A 15,156-nucleotide genomic window follows, 5' to 3' on the forward strand; every position below is an offset into this window, starting at 1 on the left:
AAAGAAACAATTCAAATATCGAGGGTCCACAGTGAGGATTGCACAGGATTTGTCAGCCTCCACACTGAAAGATCGGAGGCAGTGGAATACTATTTTCAGGAAGGCAAAACAGCTCGGATTACAACCAAGGATCACATACCCAGCGAGACTGAGCATATTCTTCCAGGCAAAGAGATGGTCATTCAATGATATAACAGAGTTCCAGACCTTCTTAATAAAAAAGCCAGAACTCAATGGAAAATTCAACCTCCAATTACGAGAAGCAACAGTGACTTAGAAAGGTAAACAAGGAGAACACACATCATTTTAGAGGGAAAGAGGGGAGGGAGAGGAGCTTCGCACGAGATCTGTTCCTGTCATTCTTGATGTGAAGAAAAAATAGCATACCTCATTAAGTATAACAATATCCTACAGGTAGTAGGAGGGGGAAAGGGTTACAAAAGGGGGGTGGGAGTGGTTTGTAGAGAGGAAAGTAGTAAGGGGAAAAGGGGAGGAAAAGGGAGGGGGGCCGAAAAGGGAACACTGAGGGAGGCGGTGGTCAAAAAGAAAACTATTAAGGGGGGGAAGGGAGAAGGGAGGGAAAATACGAACATTAACAGGGGCAGGAATAGGATGAGGGGAAAGAAGCAGATAACAATCATAACTGTAAATGTGAATGGAATGAACTCTCCTATAAAACAGAGATGGATAGCAGAATGGATTAGAAATCACAATCCTACAATATGCTGTTTACAAGAAACACATTTGAAACAGAGGGATACACACAAGGTAAAGGTAAAAGGTTGGGGTAAAATATATCATGCCTCAGCTAAAGTAAAAAAAAGCAGGGGTAGCAATCCTTATCTCAGATAAAGCAAATGCAAAAATTGACCTAATTAAAAGAGATAAGGAAGGAAACTATATCCTGTTAAAAGGCACCATCAAGAATGAAGCAATATCACTACTTAACATATATGCACCAAGTGGTGTAGCATCCAAATTCCTAGAGGTGAAGGTAAACGAATTAGAGGAAGAAATAGATAGCAAAACTATACTAGTGGGAGACCTTAATCTCCCCCTATCTGAACTTGATAAATCCAACCTCAAAATAAACAAGAAAGAAGTTAAGGAGGTGAACAGGATTTTAGAGAGGATAGGTATGATAGATCTCTGGAGAAAACTGAATGGGGATAAAAAGGAATATACTTTCTTCTCAGCGGTTCATGGCACATTTTCAAAAATTGACCATGTTCTAGGGCATAAAAACCTCACAATTCTATGCAGTAAGGCAGAAATATTAAACGCATCGTTCTCAGATCATGATGCAATAAAAATTATATGCAATAAAGGGCCAGGGAAAGACAGACTAAAAACTAACTGGAAATTAAACAATTTGATCCTAAAGAATGAGTGGGTCAAAGAAGAAATTATAGAAACAATCAGTAATTTCATTCAAGAGAATGATAATAATGAGACAACATACCAAAATCTGTAGGATACATTAAAGGCAGTTCTTAGGGGAAGTTTTATATACCAGAGTGCATACGTGATTAAGTTAGAGAAAAGGGAGCTCAATGAATTGGGCATGCAATTAAAAAAACCTAGAAAAAGAACAAATTCAAAATCCCCAATTAAATACTAAACTAGAAATATTGAAGACTAAAAGAGAGATTAATAAAATTGAAATTAAGAAAACTATTGAACTAATAAATAAAACCAAGAGCTGGTTTTATGAAAAAAAAACCAACAAAATTGATAGACCCTTAGTCAATATGATAAAAAGAAAAAGAAAGAAGAAAACCAAATTATGAGTATCAAAAATGAAAAGGGTGAATCTACCTCCAATGAAGAGGAAATCAAAACAATAATTAGGAATTATTTTTCCCAATTGTATGCACATAAATTTGACAATCTTAGGGAAATGGATGAATATTTAGAAACATACAAGTTGCCCAGATTAACTGAAGAGGAAATAAATTACTTAAATAATCCCATCTCAGAAAAAGAAATTGAACAAGCCATCAGTCACCTCCCTAGGAAAAAATCTCCAGGGCCAGATGGATTCACTAGTGAATTCTATCAAACATTTAAAGAACAATTGATTCCAATACTCTACAAATTATTTGGGAAAATTATTGAAGAAGGAGTCCTACCAAATTCTTTTTATGACACAAATATGGTACTGATATCTAAATCAGGAAGAGATAAAACAGAGAAAGAAAATTATAGACCAATCTCCCTCATGAATATAGATGCAAAAATTCTAAATAAAATACTAGCCAAAAGACTACAGCAACTTATCTCAAGAATAATACACTTTGATCAGGTAGGATTTATTCCAGGAATGCAAGGATGGTTTAATATTAGGAAAACCATCAGTATAATTGATCATATCAACAATAAAATTAGCAGAAACCACATGATCACCTCAATAGATTCAGAAAAGGCTTTTGACAAAATACAACATCCATTCCTATTAAAAACATTAGAAAGTATAGGAATAAATGGAGCCTTCCTTAAAATAATAGGTAGCATCTATTTAAAGCCATCAGCAAGTATTATATGTAATGGGGAGAAGCTGGAAGCATTTCCCATAAGATCAGGGGTGAAACAAGGGTGTCCACTATCACCCCTCTTATTCAATCTGGTACTAGAAATGTTAGCAGTAGCAATTAGAGAAGAAAAAGAAATCAAAGGAATCAAGTTAGGCAAAGAAGAGACCAAGCTATCACTCTTCGCAGATGATATGATGATATACTTAGAGAATCCTAGAGAATCAAGTAAAAAACTGCTTGAGACAATAAATAAATTTGGCAAAGTTGCAGGATATAAAATAAACCCACATAAATCCTTGGCATTCCTATATATTTCCAATGAAATTCAACAGCAAGAAGTAGAAAGAGAAATCCCATTTAAAGTTACTGTAGACATAAAATATTTGGGAATCTACCTGCCAAAACAAACCCAGGACCTGTATGATCATAACTACAAAACACTTTTCACACAAATAAAGTCAGATCTAACTAATTGGAAAAATATCAATTGCTCATGGCTGGGTCGAGCTAATATAATAAAAATGACAATTTTACCTAAATTAAATTATATATTTAGTGCCATACCAATTAATTTACCAAAAAACTACTTTATAGAGTTAGAAAAAATAGTAACAAAATTCATCTGGAAGAATAAACGGTCCAGAATATCAAGGGAATTAATGAAAAAAAATGCTAGGGAAGGTGGACTAGCTTTACCAGATTTCAATCTGTACTATAAAGCAGCAGTCACCAAAACTACTTGGTACTGGCTTAGGAATAGGGGAGTGGATCAATGGAATAGATTAGGCACACGAGATTCAGAAGTCAACGACTACAGTAATGTATTGTTTGATAAACCCCTAGACCCTGTTTTTTGGGATAAGAACTCACTATTTGATAAAAACTGCTGGGAAAACTGGAATATAGTATGGCAGAAACTGGACATAGACCATTATCTAACACCATATACCAAAATCAAGTCTAAATGGGTTCATGATCTAGGTATAAAGGTTGATACTGTAAGCAGTCTGCTAAAACAAGGAATAGTTTACCTATCAGACTTGTGGAGAGGGAATGACTTTATGACGAAACAGGAATTAGAGAACATTATAAAATGTAAAATGGATAATTTTGACTACATGAAATTGAAACGTTTCTGTACAAATAAAGCCAATGTAACCAAGATTAAGAGGGAGGTGGGAAATTAGGAAAGAATCTTTACAACCTATGTCTCTGACAAAGGACTCATCTCTAAAATATACAGAGAACTGAGTCATATTTATAAGAATACAAGTCATTCCCCAATTGATAAATGGTCAAAGGATATGAACAGGCAGTTTTCAGAGAAAGAAATTAAAGCTATCTATAAGCACATGAAGAAATTCTCTAACTCACTATTGGTTAGAGAAATGCAAATCAAAACAACTCTGAGGTACCACATCTCACCAGTCAGAATGGCTAAGATGACAAAACAGGAAAATGACAAATGCTGGAGAGGATGTGGGCAAACTGGAACACAAATGCATTGTTGGTGGAGCTGTGAACTGATCCAGCCTTTCTGGAGAGCAATCTGGAACTATGCCCAAAGGGCTATAAATACTTTCATACCCTTTGATCCAGCAATACCACTCCTAGGGTTATATCCCAAAGAGATCATAGAAATGGGAGAAAGACCCATATGTACAAAAATGTTTATAGCAGCTCTTTTTGTTGTGGCAAAGAATTGGAACTTAAGGGGGTGTCCATCAATTGGGGAATGGCTGAACAAGTTGTGGTATATGCATGTTATGGAATATTATTGCGCTATAAGAAACGGGGAGCAGGCGGTCTTCATATTTACCTGGAGAGGCTTAAAAGAACTGATGCTGAGTGAGAAGAGTAGAACCAGGAGGAATTTGTACACAATTACAGACACAACGTATGTGTGATGACCAACTCTGATAGACTGGACTCTTCTCAACAATGCAGGGATATAAGTCAATCCCAAAAGACGCATGATGGAGAGAAAAACATGCATCCAGAGAAAGAACTAGAAAGAACTAAATTTATATCCAGGTGGAAGCAAAATACCTGATCTCTTTCGTTCTCTTATTTGATTTTGTGTCCTCTATACCATTTTTCATTCCAGCTGGTACAATCCATCCTTATAACCTGACCATTGTATAATGTGAAAGTATCTACAGATCCTATACTTGATTATAAGACGCCATGGCGGGGGAGGAGGGGAGAGAGGGGGACAAAATGTGAAATTCAAGGAATTGTGGAATTGAATCCTGTAAACTAAAAGGAAACAAACAAATTAATAAATTAAAGAATTAAAAAAAAAAGAAAAGCAGTTGTTAGCTGCATATTGGGCTTTGGTGGAGACTGAACAACTGACTCTGGGCCATGAAGTGATATTAAGACCTGGAATCCCAATTATGTCCTGGGTAATGAGTACCCCAGCTTCTCACAGAATTGGACATGCCCAAGAGGCTAGTATAATCAAATGGAAGTGGTATATTCAAAATAGAGCGAAAACAGGCAAAAGCGGAGTCTCTGCTCTACATGAATCTGTAGCAAACATAGAAATTGAGAGGAATGACACACTCCCTGAGCCAAAGCAACAGTTGGTACAGTCCACTGTAAAATGGAATGAGGGATATGATGTATTAACTGAGGAACAAAAGAGACATGCATGGTTTACTGATGGGACAGCAAAATATTTGGGGCAAAAAAGACATTGGAAAGCAGTGGCCTATAACCCATGTACTAGAAGGACTTTGGAAAGTACTGGGATAGGGGCAAGTAGCCAATATGCTGAACTTATGGCAGTATATCAAGCTATCAAAATAGAACAAGGAGGACAGTGTCATATATTCACTGATTCATGGGCAGTAGCTAATGGGTTAGCTACATGGATGCCCATGTGGAAAAATGAAAATTGGGAAATTCATGGCAAACAAGTCTGGGGCAAAGAAGATATCTGGAACATGTCTTTGGTCACTGACTTGTCAGTTTTTCATGTAGATGCTCACGTGGCCCCCACCACACCAGAACGTGAGTACAATGCTCATGCTGATCAACTGGCAAAGATTGCTCCTGAACATATTGTCCCTACTTTGACAACAACTCATGATCCGGTATTAGCAAAATGGGTCCACCAAACAGCAGGCCATTTGGGGGTCCAGGCCACACACCAGTGGGCACAAGATCGAGGTATTAGTATCTCTCATTCACTGTTAAAACAGATAGCAGAAGAACGTCATATATGTCAATTGGTTATTGTCTCTTTTCTTCTTCTTGAGTTTTTGTTTGTTCACCTTGGTTGCTAGATTTGTTTCCACAGGCTCGGTACCCTCCATCTGTAGATGCCTGATAGCTTAAGCTGGATGTCACCCCCTGTCTGCAACTGTGATGTGTCACCCTTGGACCTGGCATCAAGCATATTAAGAACTGACCTTTCAAATGGGACCCCTCAGGACAGGGACAGCTCTACATCCGATTTCAGCAGCAAGTAGCCATGGAAGAAGAGACCTTCACCCCTTACCACAAGATTTTGGGGCCCCATTTGTTCAGGGTGGGGGGAATGATGGGGAGCTTGTGCTCAAGCCCCACCCTAAAATATAGTTTTCTGTGTTTATTGTGTGCTATTCTTGTTATATTGTTGTGAAATTTTGTTGACACCAGTTATTCCTACTGTATTTTTGCCAAGTAAGGGACATGAAAGATCCTGGGGCCGAATGTAAGGGTTATGGGATTTAAAGATCTTCCATGCCCCATTGGAATTGCTGACATAGAAGGAAGGGGTGGAGCAAGAGGAAGCGGAAGCCAAGCTGGAGTTCCTGCGGTGGCTAGCAGTGGTGGCGATGGCAGCAGCAGCAGCAGAGGCAGCGGCGACAGCAGTGCGAAGCCCTTTTTGAGTCAGCCAGAATTTCTGCTAAGGACTCCTGCTGAGGACTGCCAGGGGCCGGGGCTGCTGGGAGCATGCTTCCTGGACGCTGGGTGGTTGCTGAGTGGGGAGAGGAGGACCTTTGCCTGAGGTAGCCTGTTCTGTTTTAAAGGCTTGAGAATGTGGGTGTTTTCTACTTTATCTACCTGTGCCAATTTCATAACTAGTCTGATGGCTTTCACTTTCTGGTGTTGGGACTCAGTCTTTTGGTATCTTAATAAATTTTCTAGCTTATTCCCCCATATGGCAAGCATGATGTATTTTGTGATGGATAATTATATCAGCGTATCTGTAATCTCCATAGGCATTGTGAATATGGCATTGCTGATACACCAATTATCAGCAGTTAGTTATTAAGTGCCAGATTCTAGGGATATAGGGAAAGAACAAAAACATTTTTTGCCCTCAAGGAATTTATTTTCAAAGGAGAGAGGGGACAGAATATGTACATTATACATATATATGCATGTATGTCTATGACAAAACATACACTTGTCAAAAAGACTTTTATGGAGAACTCAAATAGGAAAAGTGTTCACACGGTAGACAGAAGAACTGACACAAGGACACTCTCAATGTCTTTCTTTGGAATTGATTGTGTGACATGGGAGACACTGGCACAGGACCACTCAGCATTGTGTGTCCTCATCAGAGAAGGTGCTGTACTCTATAAGCAAAGCAGAATTGAAACAGTTCAAATGAAACAAGATATGCAAACTTGAAGAATCCACCCCAAACATTCACATGGACTATTTGTGCCCAACTTGTGGCAGAGCATTCTGAGATCAGGTTGGTCTGTTCAGCCACAGGCAGACACATTGAAACTTGATTTTGGCACAGTGATGTTGTTTTGGTTGTCTTTGAGAATGAAGGACAACAACTAACTGACTATCTACATATCTATCTATATATGTATGTATAGGGATAAATAGAAACAGATATAGAGTGAGAAATGGAGAGAGAGAGGGAGAGAGAGAGACAGAGACAGAGACAGAGAGAGAGACAGAGAGAGAGAGAGAGAGAGAGAGAGAGAGAGAGAGAGAGAGAGAGAGAGAGAGAGAGAGAGAGACAGAGAGAGAGAGAGAGAGAGAGAGAGAGAGAGAGAGAGAGAGACAGACAGAGAGAGAGAGACAGAGAGACAGAGAGAGACAGAGAGAGAGAGAGAGACAGAGAGAGAGGGAGAGAGAGACAGAGACAGAGACAGAGAGAGAGAGAGAGACAGAGAGAGAGAGACAGAGAGAGAGAGACAGAGACTGAGAGAGAGACAGAGAGGGAAAAAGAGAGAGAAGGTAACTTTAGAGAAGAAGGCACAGGCAGCTAGATGTGGGAAGAGAAAGCCTCCTGTAGATGGTGAGGTTCAGTCTTGAAGGAAATCAGGAGTCCTAAGAGGCAGATACAAGGAAGAAAAGTACTCCATATATAAAAGGCAGTACAAAGGCATAGAGATGGGAGATAGAGACAGGAAGACCAAGAGATGAGAAAGACCAAGTAGACCCAGAGGGCTAGTCAGACCTGAGCCTTAGGAAAATCACTTTGACATGTGTGTGAAGGATGTATTGCAGTGGGGAGAAGCTTTAGGAAGGGAGAATAATTAGAAAAAGCTATTGCCATAATCCAAGGCAGAGGAGATGATGGACTGAAGTAAAGTAGTGGCTGAGTGAGTGTAGAAAAGGGGATTTAGATGAGAAACATGAAGATACAGGCACTTACATCTAGTGACTGACTGGATATGAGCAGAGGATGAGAATGAGGAATCCAGGACAACAGAAAGGTTTCCAACATTAGCCATTAGGCAGAGGTGGTGCCCTTGACCATAAGAGCAAAGTTCGGAAGAATTTTTTAAAAAAAAATCAACTCTATCTTAAGGGGAAAAAAAGAAATCTACATGATAATTTTGCTGTAAAATTTGAAAGGAATAGCAAGTTGTGCACAATAGATTTGTGGTTTCATGTGAAATCTTTTTTTTTTTACCATGTTATAGAAATGCTTTATTCCATAAATTAAAAATAAAATAATTTTTAAAAGAATTATTCTGTTTTGGTACAGTTGGTATTCTAGCTGGACTTGTGCCATCACTCTCATAAAGAGCCTTTTGAAACTCCATTCTGAGTATGCTCATCTCCTTTTCAAAATTGTTTTATATTTTGCTACTTTACTGAACTTGTAAATTATTTCAGTTAATTTTTAGTTGTCTCTCTGGAGTCCTCTAAATATTCTATTTGCAAAAGTCATCATTTTGTTTCTTTGCCTGCACTTATTCCCTCAAAAATTTTCCATTTTCCTCGTTTTATCACCATAGTTAGTATTTTGTAACTATATCATATGATAATGGCAACAGTGGGCATCCTTGCTTTACTATTCAATTTATTAGAAGGGCCTCTAGTTTTCTCCATTATATTGCTGACTTTTTGTTTTAGATAGATACTATGTAACATACTAAGCAAGGGTTCTTTCATTCCTAGGCTTTCTAGTTGTTTTGTTTTTTTAACTTGGTGATGGTTTTCAAGAAGTCCAATGATTCTTAAATGCTCATTCCTCAACCTCTTTTTCCAGTGAATTGTTTTTAATAGTATACAACTACATTTTCCTCCATTTTTCCAATCCTCTTAGTCAATTCTAATATTTATTGTTTCCTGGAGTTAACGAATTTTGATTACTTTTTACTACTTGAGTAATATTTTCTTCCTTCTGTGCTAAACTATGTATTCTCCTTATAATATTTCCTTCCAGAGCTTTTTGTTGTTTAGTCATTTTTCGGTCATGTCTGACTCTTTGTGACACCATTTGAAACTTTCTTGGCAAAGATACTGGAGTGGTTTGTCATTTCTTTCTTCAATTCTTTTTTTTTTCTTTTGCTTTTTGGAAGGGGGAAGGTAGGGCAATTGGGGTTAAGTGACTTGCCCAAGGTCACACAGCTAGTAAGTGTTAAGTGTCTGAGGCTGGATTTGAACTCAGGTCCTCCTGACTCCATGGTTGGTGCTCTATTCACTGCACCACCTAGCCACCCCTCTTCAATTCATTTTTACAAATGAAGAAACTGAGGCAAACAGGGTTAAGTGATTTGCCCAGGATCACATAGCTAATAAGTGTCTGAAACCAGAGTTTTTACTTTAAAATCTCTTAAAAAATCTCTTGCTTCATTTCTTCCAACTATTCTCATAATTCTTAAAGACAAAACATTTTTTTTAATGGGTATCTACCTTGTCTTGAGGTTACTCTCTTCCATGTTTACCTTCTGCGCCTCTTTAAACCTAGAGTATTCTTTGCTGGGCTTAGCATTTTCTTCTGCTTACTCATATTGCCTGTCTTGGCTTCTGGGACTTTGTGCTTGGGCCAGACTCTGCTCATTCTTTGATGAGATAAGATCATCAGGTGCTGTTTGGTCCTGTCCCTTTGTAGTCTGAATACTGTTGCCTCTTCTATTCTAGATGCAGTGACTTAGATTAAATCCAGTCCTCTATAGGAATTCTAGACTTTTGACCCAGTTGTCTAATGGCTTGATCCAAATTTTGGCCTCAGAATTAGGAATTTCTCTGATCACCTCTGCTACATGTAGTTAATATATATCCTATAGTTAATTATTTGTGAATACGTTTTCTCTCCCTTCACTGGGTAGAACACATGTTCCTTGAAGGATCAGTCTTTTGCCCAGCACAGTGCCTATCACATAGTAGGTACTTTTTGAATTACTGTTGATTATTACTAATGATAATAATAACTGGCACATAGCATTTTATAGCTTGCAAAACACTTTGTCATTTGAACCTCATGATCTTTTGAGATAGGTAGGACAGGTGTTATTATCTGCATTTTACAGAACTGAGACTCAAGTTAAATGACTTGCCAGCTCTTAGATATCAGAGCAAGGGCCAGAGGCAGAATTGCCCAGGAGGCAGTATTTGTCTTTTATACCCTCTCCCCACTTTCACTCATGACCCCACACCTATGCATTCCCTTCCTCAAGTGCTATTCTCTATGCTGTTGCCCTCAAGCCATGCTGATACATGAGTCTTTCCAGCTGAACTGATGACCATGAGTCAAGCAGTCAGATTGCCTGACTCCCTTGATATTCTGATTTTGCATCCCATTGGCTTGTTTTCCTGTAATTCAGTTTTCACTTTTGGATTTGGTTGTGTGTCCTTTCCTGGATCATCTGTTGCCTTCTTGCCCACACCCCTTGTCCCCACTGTCCTTCACCAGAGCCTCACTCCTGTCTCCTATACTCAGAGTGCTCTAGTTTTTACCTTAAGTAACAGTCTCTGATCTCTGGTACCTATTTCCTGATGATGGCTCCATCTAGCCTTGGAATTTGTAAGACCCAGTGGCATTTCCCTTTGGACTGTGCTTCCTGTCACCTAGAGAGAGCAGAGATTATGTTAGAGGGATAGGATAAACACATGAAATAACTCTGATTGCTGGCATAAGTGCTGGAGTGGGGAGAAATGTTGCCCTCTGTCACTATCAGACACTCTCAATGCACTAAACCAGGGGTAGGGAACCTGTGGCCTCGAGGCCACAGGCGACCCTTTAGGTCCTCAAGTGAATCCATCAGAGCCTTTAAGGGACACATTTGAGGCCCTAAAGAGTCACTTGTGGTCTCAAGGCCACAGGTTCCCCACCCTGCAATGCCAAGCAAAGGCAACTTCCAAGTTTCAGAATACCAGCATAGTAACTCTCCATTTTATTCAGTGACAAATTAAGGCAAAACATTCACAGAACAGAGAAAATCAAAATACAGCATTCACCAAGAGTGATTCAATAAATTCCAAGTACTACTCCATCCCTGGGCAGTACATTCATTTAGTCAATCACAAAGTCTCTCTTCTCAAATGGAGATTAGCTTCCAATCGTAAACAAAGTATATTCATTTGGTCAATCACAGAGCACAAAAAAGTTAAGTTTCCTACCCCTGGATCACAACTGAATTCCAATTATCATCATTTAATGCCAAGCACCTTCTCAAAAGAGGCAGTGGAGAGCACAAAGGCCATCTACTCCTGAGCTACAGCAAGGTTAAGACATCATCACAGCATTTAGTACCCAAAGAGAGGTCTTTTCTTCATCTTGACCCAAGGCAAGTTCTCAGCAATCTCTGTTCCTGGGGAGACAAAGCTTAACAAAGCCACAATATACATTGCCAGTGTCCTCATCAATTCACTCTCTGCTTACAGAACAGTCTCAGGACCCCTGAAAATATCAGGAAGACCCTCTTCCAGGATTTCTGTAAACATAAAACAAGAAAATCCTTCTTCAGGGCTTCTGAACCAACAGCAAGGTTCCAGAACCTCTGTAACAGCACTGTCCTTCACCAGCGAACGAATCTAGCAAAACAACATCAAAACACTGGAGTCACAGCCATGTCTCCTCAATCCTTGGCAGCTCCCAGTGGCAGCCCTCAAAAGTCCTGGGCAGCTTGAACTGGCCCTCAGCAATCTTTTCTCTCTCTCTCTCTGCCTCCATGATGCTGCTTCCAAAAGTTCTTCTGCCTCTCTCTGCTCAGGCCTTCTCTCTGCTTCGGCCTTCTCATTAAATCCACAGCACCAGCTCCTCCCAGTTCAGCCCTTTATTTTCATGTCAACAAGTCCATCCCTCAAGTGGGATTCACAAGCTCTGGTTTTCAATACTCAGCCCAAAAACCAAGCCAATACAGGGGGATCTTTAAATTCCATTACTATTACATACCCCTGCACTAAACTGTCAAGAATAGGTTAAATCCCTGGACCCCTTGGTCTACGGGCAGCATTGTAAAATAGGTAAGGGAATAATAATTTTTATTAAGTTCCTACTGTATGCCAGACCCTGAGCTAAGCACATTACAACTATTATCATATTTGATCCTCAAAACAACTCTGTGAGGTAGATGCTATAATAATTCCCATTTTATAGTTGAAGAGACTGAGGCAGACAGACATTAGGTGACTTGCCTATGGTCACATGGCTAATAAGTGTCTGAGGCTAGATGTGAACTTGTCTTCCTGACTCCATATCTAGTACTGTCCCTACTATTCCACCAAGCTGGGTAGAAAGGTCCCAAGGAGATCTCAGAAATCAGAACATGGTAACAATAATAGAAATGATTGAAATGTTCTTACCTTAGTTTTGGTTTTCTTTTAATTTATTTAGTATTTCCTACCCCCCCTTACCCAGTTACACATATAAACAATTTTTAACATTTGTATTTAAAATTTTGAATTGCAAATTCTCTCCCTTCCTCCCTCCCCACCCCTCTCATCAAGAAGGCAAGCAATTTGATACAGGTTATACATGTATGGTCATGTAAAACATTTCCATAATATTCATGTTGTGAAAGAAAATATAGATAAAAAAGCTCTTCAAGAAAAATAAAGAAAGTTTTAAAAAAGTATGCTTCAATCTGTATTCAGACACCATCAGTTCTTTCTCTGGGGATAAACAGCATTTTACACGATAAGTCCTTCAGAGTTGTCTTGGATCATTGTATTGTTGAGCCTTGTTGGATAGAGAAAATAGAGGATAGATGGGAAGGAAGGTGGGGGATTTAAGAATCTGAGAGTCCTTGAGCTGAGTGTTTGGATAGACCAAGAGAATCATCATGATAATAATGATATGAAATATTTCTGAAAGACTTCCCAGGAAAGGGAAGACAGGTGCTGAGCCCACTGAGTTCATTAATGCCCATTTTTCTATTCTTCCCCATCTTGGGTAGGTAGGTGGCTTTGTGGCTGGAGATTCATTCCTGTTCAAGCTGCTGTTGGCCCAAGGTGAAGATGGCAGCTGCATTCATAAGCAATTAGGATCCTTTCGGGACTTGGATGGCTTCACCAATTATGTGATAGCAACTGGTATTGTCAATTTCTTTCTGGCCTGCACAGAGAGCTCTGTGGGGCTGGCTTTGATCCTTTGCTGCAGAGTGTAGTACATTCAGGTAAGAATGCTAGGCTAAGGTTAAAAATTAGCCAGTATTTCAGAGAATACACTATTTTTTAAACCATGTTCCCAAACCTCCTCCCAAAACTAAAGAGATCATCTGGTTCCTTATTGTGTCCCACTTTGAGAGTCTCCAGAATCTGTTTCTATGCCATACAACAGACCCTTCCCCAGCCTTCAGTCCTGAATTTATCGTTTACTTCTTAGCCCTGAGATCTAGAGCTTTCAATCTGGAGAGTCTGTATTTTCCTCTCTTCCTGCATCTATTGCACCATTATACCCATCAGACCAGGGAGCTCTAAGGTGAGGACTGTCTTATTCTTCACCTGGATCTCCTAACATAGGACACTTGCTTGCAGGGGAAGGCAGTACTGTCTATTTTGACCTTTAGCCCATAGCTTTTCAGCTCTATTCTCTCTACTTTCTCTCCCTTGTAGAATTTTTCATTGATGGTTTGGGGAGTCTTCAAGTAGGACCTTGTTCAGATGTGATGGTTCATCACCAGCTCCAAGACCTGGCACCTGGCCCAGAGAATTCTCCCTTGAAGAAATTCTACAGCTGGGTCCAGCTCAGTTCTGAGGCAGAGTTCCAGTTTAAACTGACCCTTCATTTCTTCAAGAACCATCTCCATTGTTATACTGAGGACTGAGGGTAGAAAGGAGGAGGAATAGGCTATAGGAATTGAAGGAGGAAAAAACAGAATAAACAAGTCAATCTGTAAGAAAAGCAATAGAGGTGGCTAGGTGGCACAGTGAATAGAGCACTGGCCCTGAAGTCAAGAGGACTTGATTTCAAATCCGGCCTCAGACACTTAACATTTACTAGCCATGTAACCTTGGGCAAGTCACTTAACCCCAATTGCCCTGCCTTCCCCCCTCCAAAAAAGAAAAAAAAAGAATGGCATATATTTTTTAAAATGACCCAGTTGATAGGTGGGTAGGCTAGAATGAATAATTTGATAAAAAGAACTTTGGGTATGGATCAATTCTGATATCAACCAGTCAGATTCTGGTCAGGAAAATTTGGAAGGGACCAGTTGAAATTTGGAATGGACATTGAGAAATTAGGAGGAGGACAATGTAGAACTTATCAATTTGTGACTTAGAGCAGTGTTAAACAGATCCAATTTTTGGATTTAAAAATTATAGGATAGAAAAATCCATAGTTAGGACTACGAAAAATTGATCAATCAATTAGCAGAACAATAGAGAAGATTTCCATTGATGAAGTATTAAAAATACATCCTTGGTCAATAAATAGTGCATATAAACTGAGAGGATACTTTGGGAGTGGACAATAAGGTAGTGTAGTTTGTCAGGAAAGGGACCAAAAGTCAGTGGTTGCATGTAGAATGTTTACTAAATTTCCTGTAATGTATGGGTACAACCCATGTATATCCACATGAGTTGTCTGAATGAGGCTTATGAAAGGCATTGATGGTTATCTTTGGAATCTTGCCTACTTTTCTCATAGTCTCTAGACTGTGATTCTTGTCTAGACAAAAAGAGGAACAGGTCACAAGACTGGCTGCTGGGTTCTCCAGTTTATGGAAAAGTTACTGAACTAGAATGATGTCTCTCCCCCAACCCCCACCATATTGCTGATCTTCTGGCAAAATTTTGAGAACAAATGTTACTTCCCCAGTTGCAACCACTTCTTTAGCTTTGGCTTATCCCAAATTGCTGGGGTTTTTACAGCTGCCAGAGCTAGTAGGAGGGTGCCATCTCTACAGCCCCCACACACTCTGGCTCACTGGTCACACACCTCAGGACCACCACCCAAGACTGCAATCCAGTTCCAGGCAGA

The 15,156-nt window shown here is 39.5% G+C and overlaps 1 pseudogene; it reads left to right on the plus strand.

The window, feature by feature from the left end:
- The window catches only part of LOC138143156 (beta-1,4 N-acetylgalactosaminyltransferase 2-like), a 29,575-nt pseudogene extending 15,390 nt beyond the window's left edge, over positions 1-14,185 (plus strand).
- The last annotated feature ends 971 nt before the right edge of the window (positions 14,186-15,156 follow it).

This window comes from Petaurus breviceps, unplaced genomic scaffold, assembly GCF_028583685.1.
Source record: "Petaurus breviceps papuanus isolate PSGF00001 unplaced genomic scaffold, PetGlider_PUasm1.0 90630, whole genome shotgun sequence".
NCBI classification, from domain to species: domain Eukaryota; kingdom Metazoa; phylum Chordata; class Mammalia; order Diprotodontia; family Petauridae; genus Petaurus; species Petaurus breviceps.